General features: G+C 50.1%; 1 pseudogene; it reads left to right on the top strand.

Moving 5' to 3' along the window:
* The window catches only part of LOC134968639 (PRKC apoptosis WT1 regulator protein-like), a 157,006-nt pseudogene that overhangs the window by 67,211 nt on the left and 77,208 nt on the right, over positions 1–12,587 (top strand).

The raw sequence follows: 12,587 nt of genomic DNA, 5'->3' as shown, positions 1-12,587 counted from the left end.
TGCCTCCCCTGCCATAGACTTTTTACTCCAGAGTCTTGGCTATAAAAATGATTAGAATAATACAAAGAAGATATTTCAAACATATTGGGGTAAATTTACTAAGGTGGGAGATTTTTAGAACTGGTGATGTTGCCCTTAGCAACCAATCAGATTGTATCTATTATCTTCTAGAAGCAGCTAGACAAATGTTAAGTAGAATCTGATTGGTTGCTATGGGCAACATCACCAGTTCTAAAAAACTCCCACCTTAGTAAATTTACCCCACTCTTTGTATTTTTCATATACTTTATACAGTCAAAACTCTGGCACAAACGTTAGTATGACAGGAAAGGATCTGCCTCACCTGCCTCACCCCACCGCACATCATATGTTACTTTATACTGCACAGGACGATGGTGTATAATCTACAGTGCATTGCTGTTATTCTGGTGCATTAGCACTAGCAGTATTTACTATATATATTTAGCCAGGTGCCCAGATCATGCTCTCATTAATGGTTAGGCAAACCAATGTGGTAGCTGGCCACACCCCCTCTGGAGACTAGCCACACCCGTAAACATGGGCATTTACCACGGCATTCAAGAGTGGGTCCTTCATGGCCCAATCTGTAACTGTACAATCACCCTCTTAATCTTAGCTTAGTTGTGTTCCACTCCCACAAATATTAAAATGTTCTTAGATGTTAAAAAGTCTTCACATGCTATTTAATGTAGTAAAACGAATTCACTGTACATGACCATATTACCCCATACACTTCATAGCATACACCTGGTAAATGTAGGTATTTATATAGAGGACCTGTTGCTGTTAGTAAATAACTTCTGTTGTTACTCTACAGGACCCTGATGAGAATGAAGATGCTACTACCAATAATGGTCCTAAAGAGCAAGAAGCTGTAAGCCAGGTAAGAGACCATGTCATGAGCCATCTCCAGTGAGGAAGAATAGACTTCTTCTTCATCACCCTACACTTCCCTATAGCATCGTGTTACTAGGTTTTGTCCATATTTAATGTTGCCCTATACCAATACCAAGCCTTCACTTCATTAGAAACACCACTGAGACACAAAACTTTAATTATAGTAGAGAGGTTCTGTCCCTGAGGAACTTTTCAGGTCTGGTGTTCTGTTTTTTAGTGTATGATTTGATCTGTACAGTACGTTATAAGGATATCACGGTACAAATCACCAAAGTCTTAATAAAACCTGGGTCACAGACCTGCAACTAATTCATGAGCCCAGCTGAGCTTCTTAAGGCATGAAGGGGCCACATTTGCTGACACACAGGTCTATTCAATGCATGTCGGATCCTGTCTGAGGGAGAGAATCCGACAGTGCAGTATTCAATTTGCGGGCACATCCGACTGGTTTTGCCCATTTTCGACAATGCCACTCTGACTTTTTTTAAAGTCAGATTCACATTGAGGAAAACGGGCCAAAGCCTGTCGGATTTGGCCACAAATCCGACAAAACACGTAGATCCGCGGCTAAGGCGCCAATCCACGTGTTTTCCAACAAGTCAGAAAAACGGCAGCACCATTGAATATGTCGAATTCTGATTCGACCAAAAAAGGTCGAAAACTGCCGTCTTTACGACTAGACTGCAATTCCAACATGCATTATATAGACCTGATAGTAATGTTAAAACCACTTCCATATGCAAGTTTTATAATGTGGGGGAGATGGGCAGGGATGGAGGAATCAATGTCCTTCGTCATCACTGTCTTGCAAAAGTGCTATATATTATGTCTTCATCCCAAAGTCTATGTAAATGAAACCAAACGTAACACATTAAAAATAACAAAATATATAGCAAAAAAGTAATAAAAAAACAAAATATTGTATCATAATCTTTTCGCTATGTGCCGAACTAAGTGGGGTATGAGATGCCCACACACTCACTTTACTCACGTGTACTCGCTGCGTTGGCACTTGTAGCCACATAAGCACGTGCCTAGGGGGCGACACCTGAAGTGGGCAGGACAGCAGTCCGCAAACTCCCGCAGTTATATTCATCTTAACTCAGTGGTGCAAGTAGAAAAAATGTCTAACGGGTACTGTGCGCGCGCAGTATAAAATGGGTGTGGTCAAATGCCACATAGGGCGTGGCCAATGAAAATGGGGGCGTGATACACATACGGGGGGAGGGGCAGATACACATATGACCCCAATAGTGCCAGATACAAGTTGCCCCACAGTGCCAGATATACATTGCCCCACAGTGCCAGATACACATTGCCCCACAGTGCCAGATACACATTGCTACACAGTGCCAGATATACATTGTCCCACAGTGCCAGATATACATTGCCTCACTGTGCCAGATACACAAATGCCCCCAGAGTGCCAGATACAAATTGCTTCACAGTGCCAGATACACATTGCCCCACAGTGCCAGATATACATTGCCCCACAGTGCCAGATACACATTGCCCCACAGTGCCAGATATACATTGCCCCACAGTGCCAGATACACATTGCCCCACAGTTCCAGATACACATTGCCAGATATACATTGCCCCACAGTGCCAGATATACATTGCTTCACTGTGCCAGATACACAAATGCCCCACAGTGCCAGATACAAAAATGCCCCCAGTCTGTCAGATATACATTGCCCCCCAGTGCCAGATACAGAAATGCACCCACAGTGCCAGATATGCCCCCAGTGCCAGATACAGAAATGCCCCCAGTGCCAGATACACATGTCCCCCCAGTGCCAGATATGCCCCCAGTGCCAGATACAGAAATTCCCCCAGTGCCAGATACACATGTCCCCCCAGTGCCAGATACACATGTCCCCCCAGTGCCAGATATGCCCTCAGTGTCAGATATGCCCCAGTGCCAGATACACATGTCCCCCCATTGCCAGATATGCCCCCAGTGCCAGATATCCCCCATTGCCAGATATGCCCCCAGTGCCAGATATGCCCCCAGTGTCAGATATGCCCATCAGTGCCAGATATACATGCCCCCCATTGCCAGATATGCCCCCAGTGCTACATATACATGCCCCCCAGTGCCAGATACACATATTTCCGCAGTGCCGCATATGCCCCCAGTGCCAGATATGCCCCCCAGTGCCAGATTTGCCCCCAGTGCCAGATACACATGTCCCCCCTTTGCCAGATATGCCCCCAGTGCCAGATATGCCCTCGGTGCCAGGTATACATGCCCCCATTGCCAGATATGCCCTCAGTGCCAGATACACATGTCCCCCCTTTGCCAGATATGCCCCCAGTGCCAGATATGCCCCCAGTGCCATGTATACATGCCCCCAGTGCCAGATACACATGTCCCCCCTTTGCCAGATATGCCCCCAGTGCCAGGTATACATGCCCCCATTGCCAGATATACATGCCCCCAGTGCCAGGTATGCGCTCCCCTGCTCACCGCTGCTGTCTTGTGTGTGAGGGGAGGCGTCCTCAGTGTCCGGTGGGCGGCGGGTGCGGCTGTGTCTGTTCAATTCAGCGCCGATCCGTGAGCCAATCAAAGCTCTGATTGGCTCACGGGCAGCGCTGAATTAAACGAAGACACTGAGGGGCAGGAGATGCGCAGGCTGCGCTCTCCTCCCCTCACATCAGCGGCAGTGCGGCGGTGAACGTCGGGAAGAGGCGGTGAGCAGCGGAGGGAGGGAGCGGCGAGGTGCGGCGGACCGTCGGTGTGGGTACGGCGTACCCACGGCTAAATTCTTAAGGGTACGCCGTACCCACCCGTACCCGCACACTTGCACCACTGTCTTAACTACTGTCTGCTCCGCTGCAGTGATCAGCAGGGTGCAGGAATGTACAGTGTCTGGGTAGCTGGCAGACGCTTTTTCTTTGTCTTCTGGTGCCGGCTCCTCTGCTGTCAGAGCAGCACTGCGGCGCAGCATGCGTGGCGTGCTGTGTCGCATTAAACAATAAAATCTTTATTCTAGAAGTGTGTTACTGCTGTGGTCACATTATTTGCTGCAAAAATAGAAAAAGGAAAAGGTACAAAATGTATATTGTTATATAATAACAATAACTGTTAAAGTACTAATGAAATTTCATTTGTCAGTGTGTTGGCTGATGACAATAAACTTTGAACTCAATGTGCAGTAGCAGCTGCTGCCCCTGGGCTGCACCGCCGAGCACACGTTGCAGGGGGCAGCTGGTCAGCACATATAAACATACATGTAATACCGACAGCGTGGCGAGCGCAAAGGAGCTGCGGGCACGGTGGCGCGCTACGCACGCCATGCTATTTATTCTCCCTCCAGGGGGGTCGTGGACCCCCATGAGGGAGAATATGTGTCGGTATGCTGGGTGTCGGGATCCCGGCGCCGGTATACTGTGCGCTGGGATCCCGACATTCGGCATACTGAAGACCACCCGTTCCTATTTATATTACACAGCATTGAAGTGCCCCTTACTCACATTACACGACACAGCAGTCCCCTTACTCACGTCTGGAATGCTGGGAATGAGGTAAGTATTGGAGATTTGTGATGAAGGGGGCAGAGACATGAATAGGTCCAGCCCAGGGACTGGCTGGCAACTTTCAGCCTGGGGGGCAGACTCAAGCAAGCGGCTCAACTTTTTGCAGGGAATCTGCAGTCAGGTGGCCCTGGAACACTTAAATTGCACTGGCCCGGGGAGGCAGATGGCACCCTGCCCAGCCAGCCCCTGGTCCAGCCATTATACTAGTGTGTATATTATATATAGTGGCATTGCACTCAGGGGGAACAAACCTTTTCAGTGGCACTGGACTAAGAATCATTCTCTAGGACACCACGTTCATGATCAGCAGCAGCAGCCTGTCCCCGATCAGCAGTAGCCTGTCCCCAATTGGGGGAGGGGAGGGGGAAGGTTTGAGGCACTGGTAAGATGGTGGTATATGGTGAGGTGCAGAGGCACAGATGGAGAGGGGGACATACGATGAGGGGGGCAGAGGCACAGATAACTGAGGAGGCAGACTCACAGATAAATGTAGAAGGGACAGAGTCACATATAATGGAGGGGTGGCAGGTGCACATATAAATGGAGGGTGGTACAAGTATAGATAATGGAGGGGTGGAGGTGGAAGAGGCACAGATAAAGGAGTAGAGAAAGATGCACTGATAATGGAATAGAAGAGGCACAGATGTGTAAAGAGAAAGTGGCACAAATGGGGAACTTCTTATTGCCTCTATTATACCCCTTTCACATCGCACTAAAAACCCGGTATCGACACGGCATATTGCCGTGTCGAAACGGGTCAGTGTGCGATGTGAAAGGTCCTTTGCAGAATTAGCGGGTCGCCTGACCCGGTAATTCAACCCGGTAAAAAAGAAGGGTTATTACCGGGTTGAATACCGGGTCAGGTGCGGTGTGAATGGGAGCCGTTCCGATGCAACACGGCTCCCATTCACAGCATAGGGAGAGGCGGCGCAGGAGATGAGCTCATCTCCCAGCGCCGCCTCCACCCCCGCCCCTGCTGCGCCCCCCGCTACTATGGCGACCGACCCGGTATATTGCCGGGTCGGAAAGCCAGCAGAGGAGCGCAAATGCCGGATCCCACCCGGTAATGACACGATTCTCTTACCGGGTAGGATACGGCATTTGCGATCTGAATGCAGCATTACTTTCTAAATCAGGGGTGGGGAACCTTTTTTCTACCAAGGGCCATTTGGATATTTATAAAATCGTTTGGGGGCCATACAAAAATTATCAACTTAAAAATGAGCGTGCCCCCAGTAGATATGCCCCCAGTAGATATACCCCATTAGATATGCCCTGTCACTTGTTATGCCCCATTAGATATGCCACCAGTCAGTTTTTATGCACCATTAGATATGCCCCCTAGTAGCGACGCTTACACACACACACATTAAAAGAAAAAAAAACCCACAATACTCACCAGCCCCGCTCCTGCTTCCGGACCGTTGCCCTCCGCCTGGTCGCTCGCTCCTCAGAACTATGGGAGAGAAGTCATGATATCTCTCCCATAACACCGCTCAGCCGCACATGCACACTGCCAGAGCCGAAAGCCGGAGCTCAGGAGTGAGCTCCTGCCTCCGGCTGCTACTGAGGGTAAGAAGCCAGGCACCCACTAGTAACAAAATCTCAGCGGGCGCCCGGCTAGGTGAGCCTGGCCAGGCCGGATCAAGTGGCTCTGCGGGCCTTATACGGCCCTCGGGCCTGAGGTTCCCCACCCCTGTTCTAAATTATCTGGCCATTGGAAGAACAGAGGAAGAGAGCAGGAGGGTGACAGGGAGAAAAAATAAGAATTTACTTACCGATAATTCTATTTCTCGTAGTCCGTAGTGGATGCTGGGGACTCCGTAAGGACCATGGGGAATAGCGGCTCCGCAGGAGACTGGGCACATCTAAAGAAAGCTTTAGGACTATCTGGTGTGCACTGGCTCCTCCCCCTATGACCCTCCTCCAAGCCTCAGTTAGGATACTGTGCCCGGACGAGCGTACACAATAAGGAAGGATCTTGAATCCCGGGTAAGACTCATACCAGCCACACCAATCACGCCGTACAACTTGTGATCTGAACCCAGTTAACAGCATGATAACAGAGAAGCCTCTAGAAAAGATGGCTCACTACAGCAATAACCCGATTTTTTGGTAACAATAACTATGTACCAGTATTGCAGACAATCCGCACTTGGGATGGGCGCCCAGCATCCACTACGGACTACGAGAAATAGAATTATCGGTAAGTAAATTCTTATTTTCTCTAACGTCCTAAGTGGATGCTGGGGACTCCGTAAGGACCATGGGGATTATACCAAAGCTCCCAAACGGGCGGGAGAGTGCGGATGACTCTGCAGCACCAAATGAGAGAACTCCAGGTCCTCCTCAGCCAGGGTATCAATTTTTTAGAATTTTACAAACGTATTTGCTCCTGACCAAGTAGCTGCTCGGCAAAGTTGTAAAGCCGAGACCCCTCGGGCAGCCGCCCAAGATGAGCCCACCTTCCTTGTGGAGTGGGCATTTACAGATTTTTGGCTGTGGCAGGCCTGCCACAGAATGTGCAAGCTGAATTGTACTACAAATCCAACGAGCAATAGTCTGCTTAGAAGCAGGAGCACCCAGCTTGTTGGGTGCATAACAGGATAAACAGCGAGTCAGTTTTCCTGACTCCAGCCGTCCTGGAAACATATATTTTCAGGGCCCTGACAACGTCTAGCAACTTGGAGTCCTCCAAGTCCCTAATAGCCGCAGGCACCACAATAGGTTGGTTCAGGTGAAACGCTGAAACCACCTTAGGGAGAAATTGAGGACGAGTCCTCAATTCCGCCCTGTCCGAATGGAAAATCAGATAAGGGCTTTTACAGGATAAAGCCGCCAATTCTGACACGCGCCTGGCCCAGGCCAGGGCCAACAGCATGACCACTTTCCATGTGAGATATTTTAACTCCACAGATTTAAGTGGTTCAAACCAATGTGACTTTTGGAACCCAAAAACTACATTGAGATCCCAAAGTGCCACTGGAGGCACAAAAGGAGGCTGTATATGCAGTACCCCTTTTACAAACGTCTGAACTTCAGGGACTGAAGCTACTGTAGTTCTTTTTGAAAGAAAATTGACAGGGCCGAAATTTGAACCTTAATGGACCCCAATTTCAGGCCCATAGACACTCCTGTTTGCAGGAAATGTAGGAATCGACCCAGTTGAATTTCCTCCGTCGGGCCTTACTGGCCTCGCACCACGCAACATATTTTCGCCAAATGCGGTGATAATGTTTAGCGGTTACATCCTTCCTGGCTTTGATCAGGATAGGGATGACTTCATCCGGAATGCCTTTTTTCCTTCAGGATCCGGCGTTCAACCGCCATGCCGTCAAACGCAGCCGCGGTAAGTCTTGGAACAGACAGGGTCCTTGCTGGAGCAGGTCCCTTCTTAGAGGTAGAGGCCACGGATCCTCCGTGAGCATCTCTTGAAGTTCCGGTTACCAAGTCCTTCTTGGCCAATCCGGAGCCACGAATATAGTGCTTACTCCTCTCCATCTTATCAATCTCAGTACCTTGGGTATGAGAGGCAGAGGAGGGAACACATACACTGACTGGTACACCCACGGTGTTACCAGAGCGTCCACAGCTATTGCCTGAGGGTCCCTTGACCTGGCGCAATACCTGTCGAGTTTTTCCCAACGGTTTATAATCATGTGGAAGACTTCTGGGTGAAGTCCCCACTCTCCCGGGTGGAGGTCGTGCTGAGGAAGTCTGCTTCCCAGTTGTCCACTACCGGAATGAATACTGCTGACAGTGCTATCACATGATTTTCCGCCCAGCGAAGAATCCTTGCAGCTTCTGCCATTGCCCTCCTGCTTCTTGTGCCACCCTGTCTGTTTACGTGGGTGACTGCCGTGATGTTGTCCGACTGGATCAACACCGGCTGACCTTGAAGCAGAGGTCTTGCTAAGCTTAGAGCATTGTAAATGGCCCTTAGCTTCAGGATATTTATGTGAAGTGATGTCTCCAGGCTTGACCATAAGCCCTGGATATTCCTTACCTGTGTGACTGCTCCCCAGCCTCGCAGGCTGGCATCCGTGGTCACCAGGACCCAGTCCTGAATGCCGAATCTGCGGCCCTCTAGAAGATGAGCACTCTGCAACCACCACAGGAGGGACACCCTTGTCCTTGGTGACAGGGTTATCCGCTGATGCATCTGAAGATGCGACCCGGACCATTTGTCCAGCAGGTCCCACTGGAAAGTTCTTGCGTGGAATCTGCCGAATGGGATTGCTTCGTAGGAAGCCACCATTTTACCCAGAACCCTTGTGCATTGATGCACTGAGACTTGGCTCGGTTTTAGGAGGTTCCTGACTAGCTCGGATAACTCCCTGGCTTTCTCCTCCGGGAGAAACACCTTTTTCTGGACTGTGTCCAGGATCATCCCTAGGAACAGAAGACAAGTCGTCGGAACCAGCTGCGATTTTGGAATATTGAGAATCCAATCGTGCTGCCGCAACACTACCTGAGATAGTGCTACACCGACCTCCAACTGTTCCCTGGATCTTACCCTTATCAGGGAATCGTCCAAGTAAGGGATAACTAAAATTCCCTTCCTTCGAAGGAATATCATCATTTCGGCCATTATCTTGGTAAAGACCCGGGGTGCCGTGGACCATCCATACGGCAGCGTCTGAACTGATAGTGACAGTTCTGTACCATAAACCTGAGGTACCCTTGATGAGAAGGGTAAATTTTGACATGAAGGTAAGCATCCTTGATGTCCCGAGACATCATGTAGTCCCCTTCTTCCAGGTTCGCAATCACTGCTCTGAGTGACTCAATCTTGAATTTGAACCTCTGTATGTAAGTGTTCAAAGATTTTAGATTTAGAATCGGTCTCACCGAGCCGTCCGGCTTCGGTACCACAACAGTGTGGAATAATACCCCGTTCCCTGTTGCAGGAGGGGTACCTTGATTATCACCTGCTGGGAATACAGCTTGTGAATGGCTTCCAAAACTGTCTCCCTGTCAGAAGGAGACATCGGTAAAGCCGACTTTAGGAAACGGCGAGGGGGAGACGTCTCGAATTCTAATTTGTACCCCTGAGATATCACCTGAAGGATCCAGGGGTCTACTTGCGAGTGAGCCCACTGCGCGCTGAAATTCATTGAGACGGGCCCCCCACCGTGCCTGATTCTGCTTGTAAAGCCCCAGCGTCATACTGAGGGCTTGGCAGAGGCAGGAGAGGGTTTCTGTTCCTGGGAACTGGCTGATTTCTGCAGCCTTTTTCCTCTCCCTCTGTCACGGGGCAGAAATGAGGAACCTTTTGCCCGCTTGTCCACGAAAAGACTGCGCCTGATAATACGGCGTCTTCTCATGTTGAGAGGCGACCTGGGGTACAAACGTGGATTTCCCAGCTGTTGCCGTGGCCACCAGGTCTGAAAGACCGACCCCAAATAACTCCTCCCTTTAATAAGGCAATACTTCCAAATGCCGTTTGGAATACGCATCACCTGACCACTGACGTGTCCATAACCTTCTATTGGTAGAAATGGACAACGCACTTAGACTTGATGCCAGTCGGCAAATATTCCGCTGTGCATCACGCATATATAGAAATGCATCTTTTAAATGCTCTATAGGCAAAAATATACTGTCCCTATCTAGGGTATCAATATTTTTAGTCAGGGAATCCGACCACGCCAACCCAGCACTGCACATCCAGGCTGAGGCGATTGCTGGTCGCAGTATAACACCAGTATGTGTGTAAATACCCTCCTGCTCTCTATCAGCAGGATCCTTAAGGGCGGCCATCTCAGGAGAGGGTAGAGCCCTTACAAGCGTGTGAGCGCTTTATCCACCCTAGGGGGTGTTTCCCAGCGCACCCTAACCTCTGGCGGGAAAGGATATAATGCCAATAACATTTTAGAAATTATCAGTTGTTATCGGGGGAAAACCACACATCATCACACACCTCATTTAATTTCTCAGATTCAGGAAAACTACAGGTAGTTTTTCCTCACCGAACATAATACCCCTTTTTGGTGGTACTCGTATTATCAGAAATGTGTAAAACATTTTTCATTGCCTCAATCATGTAACGTGTGGCCCTACTGGAAGTCACATTTGTCTCTTCACCGTCGACACTGGAGTCAGTATCCGTGTCGGCGTCTATATCTGCCATCTGAGGTAACGGGCGCTTTAGAGCCCCTGACGGCCTATGAGACGTCTGGACAGGCACAAGCTGAGTAGCCGGCTGTCTCATGTCAACCACTGTCTTGTATACAAAGCTGACACTGTCACGTAATTCCTTCCAACAGTTCATCCACTCAGGTGTCGACCCCCTAGGGGGTGACATCACTATTACAGGCAATCTGCTCCGTCTCCACATCATTTTTCTCCTCATACATGTCGACACAAACGTACCGACATATAGCACACACACAGGGAATGCTCTGATAGAGGACAGGACCCCACTAGCCCTTTGGGGAGACAGAGGGAGAGTTTGCCAGCACACACCAGAGCGCTATATATATACAGGGATAACCTTATATAAGTGTTTTTCCCCTTATAGCTGCTGTATCTTTAATACTGCGCGTAATTAGTGCCCCCCCCTCTCTTTTTTAACCCTTTCTGTAGTGTAGTGACTGCAGGGGAGAGACAGGGAGCTTCCCTCCAACGGAGCTGTGAGGGAAAATGGCGCCAGTGTGCTGAGGAGATAGGCTCCGCCCCCTTATAGGCGGCCTTATCTCCCGTTTTTCTATGTATTCTGGCAGGGGTTAAATGCATCCATATAGCCCAGGAGCTATATGTGATGCATTTTTTGCCATCCAAGGTGTTTTTTATTGCGTCTCAGGGCGCCCCCCCCCAGCGCCCTGCACCCTCAGTGACCGGAGTGTGAAGTGTGCTGAGAGCAATGGCGCACAGCTGCAGTGCTGTGCGCTACCTTGGTGAAGACAGGACGTCTTCTGCCGCCGATTTTCCGGACCTCTTCTGCCTTCTGGCTCTGTAAGGGGGCCGGCGGCGCGGCTCTGGGACCCATCCAGGCTGGGCCTGTGATCGTCCCTCTGGAGCTAATGTCCAGTAGCCTAAGAAGCCCAATCCACTCTGCACGCAGGTGAGTTCGCTTCTTCTCCCCTTAGTCCCTCGATGCAGTGAGCCTGTTGCCAGCAGGTCTCACTGAAAATAAAAAACCTAAGCTAAAACTTTCACTAAGAAGCTCAGGAGAGCCCCTAGTGTGCACCCTTCTCGTTCGTGGCACAAAGATCTAACTGAGGCTTGGAGGAGGGTCATAGGGGGAGGAGCCAGTGCACACCAGATAGTCCTAAAGCTTTCTTTAGATGTGCCCAGTCTCCTGCGGAGCCGCTATTCCCCATGGTCCTAACGGAGTCCCCAGCATCCACTTAGGACGTTAGAGAAAGGAGAAAATAAAACTGGCCTGGACTGCAGCCCCCTGAGAGAGAAAGGGAACCCAGCTCACATTCCCCGTGCCTCCACATCAATCTGGCTCAAATGGAGACTCTGATCCTAGCTGCAAACGGCTCCTGTGCTCGTATGGGAAGTCCCTCCTGCGCATGGCGGATGTCCCTGAAGACACGGCAGCAGACGGAGAGGGGGTGGAGCATACAGAGGAGTGACAGCTGCCGCGCTGCCCATTGTAATCAAAGTATATTAGTAGAAGTGTGTCCGGCAGAAAAGGAGCCAGGCACAGCGCTACTTTTATACCTTACAGTGGGCAAAGCTGCGATGACGCATACATAGGTGGGCAATGCTGGTGGCGGATGGCGATGAATTAATCCATCCTTGGCCACAGGTGGCACCGCCAGGCGGCGCACCCCACCCTCCCCCGGGCCGGCGCCCCTGGCGAGTGATATCCTGGCCAATAGCTAGATATGCCCCTGTATGTACTAGCTGCCTTACCCAGGGATCAGCAGCACACAGAGGCGTAGCGTGGAGACATGACACCCGGAGCAGGGCCATGTCACTGCGCCCCCACCCACCACCACACACATATACATAGATAGATTCACACACATTTAGGCACAGACATACATAAACACACAAATATACACATATATACAGATCATACTTGCCTACCCTCCCGGAATGGCCGGGAGGCTCCCGAAAATCGGGTGACCCTCCTGGCCCCCCGGAAGAGCAGGCAAGTCTCCCGATTA

This window comes from Pseudophryne corroboree, chromosome 11 (genome assembly GCF_028390025.1).
Source record: "Pseudophryne corroboree isolate aPseCor3 chromosome 11, aPseCor3.hap2, whole genome shotgun sequence".
Lineage (NCBI taxonomy): Eukaryota > Metazoa > Chordata > Amphibia > Anura > Myobatrachidae > Pseudophryne > Pseudophryne corroboree.
This window is presented reverse-complemented; position numbering and strand designations above follow the sequence as displayed.